Raw genomic sequence first — 11,891 nt, 5'->3', positions numbered from 1 at the left:
TTTGGGGAAATCTTATGTTTTTAATAAAGTTCCCCACTTTTTTGGCACATTTGTCTTATTTTGAATTAGTAAAGTTTTGGTAGTTTAAATAGATTAAATGTCACACTTTAAATAGAAAGGGAAGGCTCTACCTAAGTGACCTATTTTTCATCTGTGGTTTGGAAAAAGGCAAGATTAGCATGGATATTGCATTTTCAAGGACCTCACCACTATTAAATAGACTGTTAAGTGCATTTTATGGCTCAAGAGTCTGTTCCCAGTTCAGTCTCCAAGACATGTTAAGTTCATCTCCACCTGCTACATTGAACATTCACTGACTAAAACCTTCTCTACAGTGGAATATCTATGCTCTGTATCTTTTAAGTACATAACTCTAAATATTTTAGGATGAGTAAATGTAACTCCATAAAAGTCTAGAGAACGTGTTGTCCCTCCAGAAAGACACGCTGTGTTGGCATTCCTCAGAGATACACAACCTTTGCTCCATTAGTTCCTGTGTCTGAAGTGCCAGACACTGGAAAAACAACACAGTCACTCATAAAACGAGATTACAAATCCTGTTTAAACCAAAGAAAGCAACAACAGCTGGTTAAAGCTCCATCCTCTCCATCCCTGCATCAACTCAATTTATTCTCAGGGTTTGGGAACTGTGACAGGACTTTATGGGCCAGTGCTCCAAACAGAGCAGAATTGATATTGTACCCTGTATTCTAGCAAAAAATTGGGGTTGACTAGTCTAAAAAAAAAAAAAAAAACAAGAAACCTGTATCGAGAGCCGGACTTGGTGGTGTATGCAATCTCAGCTCCTGGGAGATGGAGGCAAAAGCATCTGTGCAAGCTTGGGGCCAACCAGGACTGCCTAGTGAGACCCTTTCTCCAAAAACAAAAAAAGCAAAACAGAAATAAACGAATAAAAACCCTTGTACTGGCTAGTTGTGTGTAAACTTGACACAAGCTAGAGTCAGAGAGGAAGAAGCCTCAGTTGAGGAAATGCCTCCTTGAGATCCAGCTATAAGGCATTTTCTCAATTAATGTTCAATGGGGGAGGGCCCAGCCCATGGTGGGTGGGGCCATCCCTGAGCTGGTGGTCCTGGGTTCTATAAGGAAAACAGGCTGAGCAAGCCAGTAAGCAGTACCCCTCCATGGCCTCCGCATCAGCTCCTGCCTACAGGATCCTGCCCTGTTAGAGTTCCTGCCCTGACCTCCTTCAGTGATAAACAGCAATGCTGAAGTGTGAGCCAAATAAACCCTTTCCCCCACAACTTGCTTTTTGGTCATGGTGTTTCATCTCAGCAATAGAAACCCTGACTAAGACGACCACAGCCCTCAGAACTAAAACACAAGCAACCACTCAAAAGAACATCCACCTGTTTGTGGCTTTGTTTGCTTGCTTAAGATAGGGTCTCACTTCTTAGCTCAGGCTGAATTGATACTCCATTTGTAGTCCAAACTGACCTCAAACTTACATTGATCCTCCTGCCTCAGTACCCTCCACCCACCCCCAGTGTTGGGATCACAGGCAGGAACCACCATGCACGGCCTCATTTTTCCTTTTTTATTTAGGTGGTTTCGAACACAAAAGAAACCATCAATAGATGAATACAAAAGTAAAAAGTAACAATGCTTGTCAAACGCTTTTCTGTTCCTCCCCATTACACGGGTGTTAGAGAATTTCTTAGGGGACTACTTACTTGTCTGATTTGAACTCATCTGGCATGCCAGAGTTTGGTTAGGTGCTGTCTCTGTCTAATTCAGATACCCACGCAAAGTAACAGTGAAAGGGATTCTTCAGTTTGTTGTGGATATCGCTCTATATAAATAAAGCACTGATTGGCCAGTGACCAGGCAGGAAGTATAGGTGGGACAAGGAGAGAGGAGAATTGAGGAAGGAGGAAGGAAAGGGAGACCGGCTGGAGCCACCGCCAAGACAAGGAAGATGTAAAGTACTGGTAAGCCACGAGCCACGTGGCAAAGTAAAGATTAATAGAAATGGGCTGAATATAAGAGTGAGAGCTAGACAATGATAGGCCTGAGCTAATGGCCAAGCAGTTTAAATAATGTAAGAGTCTGTGTGTTTATTTTATAAGTGGGCTCTGGGACTGGCGGGACTTGACGGTGGGAGCTGGAGAAAAATTCTCCAGCTACATCAGTTCAGAAAGTCACAAACGTGAGATCTTGATCTTGTCGCACTCTCCCTGGGAGGAAAGGGTAGAGAAGAGGGTTGATGAATCCTAAACACTCACGTTTTTCAAGTTCCCCCTTTAGTCTTCTGTGATGTGACCCTAGCGACCACTCTAAATGCAGGAAAGGTCTTTCTGAGATCCTCTTCCTTTTTGCTGAAATAATGATACTACACCGAGCCTCTGGAGGTGGGTGTTGGGGGGGGGAGCCCTACCTTGTGCATTATTACTACAGTCTCTCTTGTACTCTCATTCTGAAGACATCACAGGTAGACTAGAAAAACAAGAATGGACTTCCTGAGATGGCAGCTTCTCGTTCCCAGAAAACATTTGGAGGAGAAATGTTGGGAAGGCATGGGGGAGGTTGTCAAAACAGAACCAGTAAGGGGAAGGGGAGGACCAGGGGCCCTTTACCCAGCCAGCATTCATTTAGAGGACTTCCAGCCTTGACGTCTCCCATCCCAAACATATAAAGCTGTTACTTTCCCTTTCTCCACGGTTTAGTCTTCTGTGTTTCCTGGTGGTCAATTCTTTCTTGTGCCAGAGAACACTAGACAACCACTAGGCAATCCCCTAGACAACCACTGGCACACCACCACCCCACATTTCATTTCTTGGGATCTGTCATCAGGGATTTGAGAAGACCTCTACTCGAGGCCATGCATACCTGACTGAAAGAGGAGAGACAGACTCAGAAGTGGCTGGGACCCATCCAGTACTCTAACGGCTCCTTCCGATTGAGGGGGACATCCTGACCATGACTAGCATGGTGGGAACCCAGTCAGTACCCACCTCCATGATCTTCTTTAGCTGGACTGTGGGAAGACGACAATTCTGACTTTGCAAATGCTCTCTTCATACATGTCCCTTCCCTTAGCCCAGGCTCTCCCATGGCCCATGTGTGTGTGCAGAATCCTTTGTTGGCCTTGCAGAGGACACTAGGTTCTAGAGGTCCCCAGACTGATGGAGAAGCTGGGAAGAAAATGGCCAGAGCACTGGCTATGGGGTTATCAGTGGGGTTATCGGTGGGGCTGTGGGTGGGGCTCAGGGGTAGAAAGTTGTTTTTTTTTTTTAACTTGTTGTGGAATATTATTTTAAGATGTGTTACATTTGTTTGTGCTGTGAAACGTTTGTTTTAATGATGCAAAGCTGTGTTGCATTCTTTTATGTTGCATTTGTTTAACTCTGTGAAGCTGTGTTATTGTGCCTGTCTAAAACACCTGATAGTCTAATAAAGAGCTGAACGGCCAATGGCTTGGCAGGAAAGGATAGATGGGGCTGGCAGGCAGAGAGAAAAATGGGAGGAGAAATCTGAGAGGAGGAAGGAGCAAGAGAACAAAGAGAGGAAGAGGCCAGGGGCCAGCCAGCCACCCAGCCACCCAGCCAGCCATGTAAGAGTGAAAGTACGATTACAGAAGTAAGAACAGGGAAAAGCCCAGAGGTGAAAGGTAGACGGGATAATTTAAGTTAAGAAAAGCTGGCAAGAAAGAAGCTAAGGCCAGGCATTCATAATTAAGAATAAGCCTCCATGTATTTATTTGAGAGCTGGGTGACAGGGCCCACAAGGGCCAAAGAGAAAAAAAAATCAACAACAACATTAACTTTCTTTTTATTTCTTTGTGCCTTTTGAAAGTTTCTTAAAGACACAGAAGGCCCTGAATTTCATCCTCCCCCTCCCCTACTGAATTTGCATCAGCCCAGAGCCAGGTGCTAGATAACCGGCTACCAGTACAAGCTAGAGGCAAGGATCAACTTGCTTAAGAGGGATGCTGGGGATTCGGGCTCCACTGGGTCTTAATGCCTGTTCTTTTTGCTCAGCATCCTCTGTCTATTTCTCTCTGTTCTCTCCTCCCTGCATCTGCTTCTGTTTCTACTCCATCACGCTTTATTTTTTACTTTCCAGTTGCTATGACATAAAGGTCAAGGAAAAGAACATTTCATATCCTCTAGATTATGGGTAAATTGTTCATTCTGAGTGCCTATCATGCTTGAGGTGTGATTTTCAGGGTTTCTTATTGTTTTTGTTTGTTTGTTTGAATGACGGATCTTATAAGGCTAGGAATTCATTAAGATTACAAAGGTACTAAAGAGTCATATCTCACATCAATAAAACCAAATAATCTGAACAAGATCTCCCTTCTTTTATGGTCACTAATGAGGAATAGGATACAGGGACCCATGCTCATCTCAGTAAACTCTACATAGAATGCTCTGGGGAGGAAAACAAAGACAATCTGGAAGATGCTCCAATAAAGCTCCTTTTGACTTACAATGTATAGTCATCAGCAAGGGCTTCCTTAGACTGTGCCCTTACCCACTGGGGTCTCTCTAATCCACAAGCCTTAAGAAAGGGCCACATGGTATTTTTCTACACACTGGCCTGGCCTAAGTAAGTCTCCACAGCTGTGAGCAGATTCTGGCATGGATTGAGAGATAGATAGACAGTGTTTCTTGCTTGGTGAAGCTTGAGAAGCTATTGCTGCAGGTCCTTGGGCTGCCTAAGAACTTTGCAGTTTCTTTCAAGTGTTGTCAATACAGGAAACACATTCAGAAGAGCCTCAGAAGCTACAGAGGTGTGCAATAATAGGTATAGCAGGAACCACTCAGTGCTGTACGATCAGAACAAGAAGGAATGAAGTCAGACTGACGTGTTCTGAGCACCTGAGTTATTCTCCTAGGTTCTGGCTTCCTCTAGTTAAAAGGGGGGTGGGGTATCCAGTTTCATTGCTTCTAATGCTGCTTTTCTACCTCAGGTGCCACCCCCTGGGCTTTGTCATAATGGCCAGGTCATATCCAAAGGATGCAGGATGCTGTTATCCTAGTGGCCAAGAGTGTTCTTGCAGATATACCATGGACCCTTCAGTCCTAATGACCTTTGGGACTATAACCACTTTTCCTATCAATTACATACCCCTTACACCATCAGGAATGGCTTTAGACCTCTCCCTATTAAGGATCCTCCCACTCTGTGATTGCTTAGTATGTTGAGTGCTGCCTCCTTGAGTCCTTGGTCTCATGAGATATAATAGGGAAAGTAGATAGGAAAAGCCAGTTTCTGCTGAAAAATGGGCAGAACAGTAATGGTGTGTATGCTGGCCAACTCTAAAAAGACCCATTATCTGTATGTAGACTCTGGGCCAAGTCACAAATATGAAGTTTGCATAAGCAGAAGTCATGTCCCACAAAGACCTCCAACCTGATCTTTCTGGGTACCAGATAGGAATGTGATGGGTACCAGAGGCAAACCTGTAAGGGAAGGCCAACCCTGTCTATCAGCTGTGGCTAATAATGGTCCAGTAGGCCTGGATTTTTGCAAGTTCAGAAGGAAGTTTGAGAGTCCATTGAAGACTCTATTGGGATGGTTTCTATGATCTGGGTCACTTGGGGCTAAAGAATCAGCTGTGATTCACAAAAAAATCACAACCATTGACATGAAACCCCTACTCTCCTGGAACAATTAACCCTGGTTAGCTGGGTATGCTGGCTAGTGGTTTTGTTTGTTTGATTGGTTTCTGTTTGTTTGTTTGTCCACTTGACACAAGCTAGATCTATCTAGGAAGTGGACTCTCAGTTAAGAAACCCCCTACAGGGCTGGAGAGATGGCTCAGAGGATAAGAGCACTGACTGCTCTTCCAGAGGTCCTGAGTTCAATTCCCAGCAACCACATGGTGGCTCCCAACCATCTGGAATGAGATCTGGTGCCCTCTTCTGGCCTGCAGTCATACATGCTGTATACATAATAAATAAATCTTAAAAAAAGAAAGAAAGAAAGAAAGAAAGAAAGAAAGAAAGAAAGAAAGAAAGAAAGAAAGAAAGAAACCTCCTACATACCTATCAGATTGGTGTAGACAAAAGCTGAGGAGTTGGTGAGGTGAGGTTAGCTTGGGGTTTGTCCTAGTCCTCAGATCTTTCTCTCTGGCTTTAACCCAACTTTCTGGCTCCATGTTTTTTATTTATTAAGACCATTTAGAGACTGGAGAGATGACTCAGGGGTTAAGAGTGCTGACTCTTCTTCCAGAAGACCTGAGTTCAATTCCCAGCACCCACATGGCAGCTTAGACCTACCTATAACTCCAGTTTCAGGGAACCCTGACACCTATGGCAAAAACACAAATGCACACAAAAATAAAATAAAATATATATTTTTTTAAAAAGGCCATTTAGAAATTCGTCAACAGATTGGCCCATAGGCATGTTTGTGGGGTGATAGGAGCCATAAGCCTAAGTGACCCTTGACACACACGCTGCCATATTTGGACTTCTCTCCTCTTTTCTTAGATCTAGGCCTTGCTTAAGTCTCCATAGCACCAGAACCTCTTCTCACAGATACCAGAACCTCTTCTCAGATATCAGGTGAATGAACTGCAGGTAAGCAATTAGGCAGTTAGACAAGGGTAGATAGATAACCCTCAGAGCAACATTTCCTGCTGGCCGAACAGCCCATAATTAAGTCTCTTCCTGCTTGCAACCCCCATTACTACGTCCCTTCTTGCTTGCAACCCCCCATAGTTAAGTCCCTTCCTGCTTGCAACCCCCCTTTGCCTACCTATAAATGCCTTGGGAGTAAAATAAAATTTTGGAGCTTGATCAGACGTCCTGTCTTGCTCTCATTCTTTGTGTCTCTTGTCCCTCTCATTCGCCGGCCCTCCCTTCAGGTCCCCATTGAAAACCCCGCTGGCCGGGGCAGTGGGGCATTTTCTTGACGGCTGATTGATGTGGGAGAGCCCAGCTCAATGTAGGCAGTGTCGCCCCTGGGCTAGTGGTCCTCGGTGCTATAAGAAAGCAAACTGAGCAAGCCACAAGGAACAAGCCTGTAAGTAGCACTCTACCATGGTGTCTGCATCAGCTCCTGCCTCCAGGTTCCTGCCTTGAGTTCCTTCGATGACAGAGTATGACCTGAGAAATGTAAGGTATAATAAACCCTTTCCTCCCTAAGTTGGTGTTTTATCACAGCAATAGAAACTCTAAGACCCTGGAGCTGAGAGAGAAACTATGATTAAGAAGAGTCCAATATCATTGAGGTGAATCTTCTGGACACATTTCCTCAGGATCAGCCCACTGAAGCTATAGTCCAGAGACTATATAAAAATCACATCTCCTGCTGGCAGCTGAACTTGGTAAGGCATAAGAGTCTCTCACATGGTGCTGGTTTGGGTGGCACAAAAACTTCAAGAAATGCCAGGACTGTGAGCTAACCACCAAGGACAGCATCAGCTGTAGAGTGGATCCAAGCTGAGTCTATGAAGTGAACTATGGTGTGCTGTGGAGGGCAAAGTCAGGGAAATGAAGCTGTCCAGGCCCGTTGGATCCCAGAAGATCATGAGTGAGTCCCAGACATTGGACACCAAGTTCTGATTATAATTGTGCCCTGGTTCTTCACTCTTGGAATTAGGAAGACTGCCTCATGTTCTCCATAAGGCTGTCCTGGGAACCTACCAAGCCCAGGGAGTATTGACTTTTTTATGTATCCAGTTTAACTAAGCTGGTGTTATACAGCGCTATCTTCCAAACCAAACCACTGCCATGACATCAGCTGGACTGGCTTGGAAAAGATCATCAAAGCCAGGCTTGTGGATTCTTCAGTTGCTAATGTTATTATATCTCACAGGATGGCTGCATGTTTTTCCAGAATGGAAAAGAAAGCTGGAAAGCTTAAGCAAGTTATTAGGGCCTGAGCAAGGGATGGAAAAACATCAAAACCCCATACAGTGATGTCAAACCTCTACTTAAATCAGTGGTTATTGATTTATTGGTCTATACTCCATGACAAAGACTGGCTTAATGAACAAAAATGTATGTCTGATAAAAGTTTGTTTGGTTTTTGCTCAAATTTTACCTAAATATTACACAGTAGTTAAAATACCAGACCAGTGTAAGTGACCTTCTAGATGTTCAATAACCATACTTAGAGGCTATATTCATGTGGTCAGAGGGATTAAAAGGGAGAATATTTCTTCCCCTTGTCCTCCAAGGTCAAGAAGTCTCAAGAGACTGTGGGACATCTCTCAAGATGTTCTGTAACTGTGTAGAGTCACCCGTTCTCTTGTTCAGGAAGGACATGGAGAATCCACCCAGTGAGTTTTAGCCGATGTGCAGTCCACAGAGGGGAAGCTCTGTATGGGGGATAAATTTCCGCCATACTTCCAAGTGAAGCCAAGTTCAAGCGAGGCTTCTGACTTATCTTCACGTAAATGAAACAACTAATAACAAGAAGACTAGAGGAACCAGAGATTCTTCTCAAGCCCAAGTGACCCCTGAGCTCCAGATCCACAGCTAGCCTTGATGGTAACAAATAAAGGGGATTAGTTCTGGCCACCTGCACGGGCTGAGACACTCAGCAGGAATGGACAACTGAAGAATAGCATGACTGCTATGCTTCTATAACAGCGTAAGGGATCACACTCCTCAGACATTAGATGCAAAATCCTGTGAGATGTTGCTTAGACAACTATTTCATTCCTTATTTCCTTCTTGACTAGAAAAATGCTATCCAGATATATTGGCTCAATTCAACACAGAATTCCCTACCTGCCATCACAAAAGGCAGGCCCACTATTATCTTTAAATGACCGTTAAAGTTGTCCCCTCACCCCCTCGGGGTATTGGAATGGCTGACACTGAAGTTACAGGTAGTTGTAAGCCACCACTTGGGTGCTGGGAATTTAACCTGGGTCTTCTAGAAAAACAGCAAAGTTCTCTGCCGTGGCATGGTCTTTCTGTATGCTGTGAATGCAATGTTGATACCATTGGTTAATAAAGAGGCTGCTTTGGCCTATGGTAAGACAGGTTATAGCCAGGCAGGAAATGCAAGCAAAGATACAGGGAGAAGGGTGGAGTAAAGGCAGATGCCATCCAGCTGCCCAAGGAACCACATGCCAGCAGACCGGTAATGCCATGGCCACGTGGCAAAATATAGATGACTAGAAATGGGTTAATTTAAGAGCTCTCTAGCAATAAGCCCAAGCCATAGATCAAACAGTTTGTAATTAACATTAAGCCTCTGAGTGATTATTTTATAAAAAATGGCTTCTGCCCAGGTGGAACTGGGCAGGACTGGGCAGGACCAAGAAACTCAGGTCTATAGCTCTCTTAATCTCTGAGCCATCTCTCAGGCCCTATGCTTTTTATTTATAGAAAGGGTCTCACTAAATGACTTGCCCAGGCTATCCTTGAATTTCCTCTGTAGCTCAGGCAGGCCCAGTTCCCTCCCCTTTTTATAAATGCTGGAACCAAACCCAGGGCCTCACAGCTGCTAACCATTCTGTCTCCAACTCAAAATTTAAACTTCTGAGGAGAAAAAAAAAACAGTATGACATAATATTTTCAATACTTTATTAAAAAAAACTTTTGACAATTTTCAGCACTGTGTTTTTAACTAGTAGGTTCACAATAAATAATAGTTGAGTTAAATTAAAACTTCACTGATCTGAGTCCTTTGGAAGATCAGCAAGGCTTTTAGTCACGAAGTCAGTAGTTCTCAACCTGTGGGTCTTGACCCACCTGACCCTTTCACAGAGGTCGCCTAAGACCATCTGAAAGGACAGATACTTACAATTCATAACAGTAGCAAAATTACAGTTATGAAGTAGCAATGAAATAATTTTATGGTTGGGAGTCACTAAACATGAGGAACTGTATCACAGCATCAGGAAGGTTGAGACCCACTGCTCTTACCCTCTCTCTAACCCTCTTCCTTCATTTTCAAAGCTATTTGCTTAGTGTGTCCAAATCCACCCCTCTCCCCACTCCTCTGCTCTGACCCCTGTTGACACAGCTCCTCTGACTTGTCCTGTTGCCTCTCTCCTAAGGGCCCTTTGTCCTTACGTTAGACCCATCTGATAACCAGGGTTATTCCCTTTTCTCAAGATCCTTAGTTAAACCCCATCTCAAAAGTCCTTTCTGTCAGGCTGCAGATGTAGCCCTTTGGTAGAGGGCTTTTTCAGTATACAGGAGGCCCTGGGTTTGACTCCATAGCACCACATGAGTGGGATCTGATAGAGGACTTTTGTAATCTGAGCATTCGGCAGGTAGAAGCGGGAAGATTAGGAATTCAAGGGCATCTGTGGCTACACAACAATTTCAAGGTCAACATGGACTACAGCAGACCGTGTCTAATAAAACAAAGAATAACAAAGTCCTTTTTGCTGTGCAACGTATTTTCAAATCCTGGGAATTAGGCTGTGGGCATCTTTAAGAGCCTGTTACTCTATCTTCCATTATATATATATATATATATATATATATATATATATATATATATATATATATATATATACACACACACACACACACACAAAATGAGGCTGGACAGAGACAGCTCAGTAATGAAAAGATCGTGGCTCACAAACACCTGTAACTCCATCTTCTGAGGATCCATGGCCTTCTCAGTTACCTACAGTCATGTGCAAATACACACACACACACACACACACACACACACACACACACAATGTAAAAATAATAAAAATATATCCTTAGAGACTACATAATAATAAAATCTGGGCCAACAAGATGGCTTAATGGGTCAAGGTGCTTGCTGCCAAGCCTGACAACCTGAGTTCAATTCCCAGAACCCACAAGATAGAAGGTGAAAACCCTCTCCCTAAGATTGTCCTCTGACCTCCACATGCACACCAGAGTATGCTCATGACTGTACACACACACATACACACACACTGAGTGCATACACACATACATACCACACACACACACATATATGCACACACCTATACTGAATGCATACATACATACTGAATACATACATAAATAAAGGTAAAAACTATTTTAAGAATTGTTATGTCAGGCAATGGTGGCACCTGCCTTTAATCCCAGTACTTGGGAGGCAGAGACAGGTGAATCTCTGTGAGTTTGAGGCCAGCCTGGTCTACAGAGTAAGTTCTAGGACAACCAGGGCTACACAAAGAAATCTTGTTTTGAAAAACCGAAGAATTGTTCTACCGGAACTGGCAAGACAGCTCAGTGATTAAAGGAACTTGTGACCAAGCCAAATGACCTGAGTTCCATCTCCAGAATCTACCCAATGGAAAGAAAAAAATGACTCCTGAAAGTTGACTTTTGACCTCCGTACCACATGCATTCACACACACACACACAGTGGGCACACATACACACAAATGAATAAAAGATAACTTTTTAAAAAGTTAAACTGGAAAGGAAAAGAAAATCTGAGGGTGGCGAGGCAGAGAGATGGGAACACCTCGGCATCCTACTGGCATTGTGAAGCACTGGTCCCAGCTCTGCTTCCATACAGTTCAATGTTGTCACTGTGAGTCACAATTAATCAGACTGCCACTACTCACAGCCGAACACACTCTGGCATAATTCACTGTGAGGGATTTTAAAGTCCTGGGTCACATGAGATTGTGTCTGGGGCCATGTTACATATGCTGTACTCATGTTGAATTCCCCGAAAGTACTATGTGGTCCAGCCATTGAGTGTTCTATGTCACCTCTCAGCCAGCTCCTGCTCATCACTTCCATATATGTTTACATGCCTTTCCTTGCCTGCCTGGAAGTCCACCTCAGTGTGTGCCCTGTTAGCCTTCTACAGGCTCAGCGACGACAAAGACCATGCCTGCCTTTCCCTTTGCTAATCCCATGCTAAAGGACACTGTCAGGAATCAGTCCTCCACGCTCAGGTCACCTTTCTTTCTCTTGGCTTTTTTATCCCGGGCAGACTCTTCTCTCGTG

This window comes from Peromyscus eremicus, chromosome 2 (genome assembly GCF_949786415.1).
Source record: "Peromyscus eremicus chromosome 2, PerEre_H2_v1, whole genome shotgun sequence".
Lineage (NCBI taxonomy): Eukaryota > Metazoa > Chordata > Mammalia > Rodentia > Cricetidae > Peromyscus > Peromyscus eremicus.
This window is presented reverse-complemented; position numbering follows the sequence as displayed.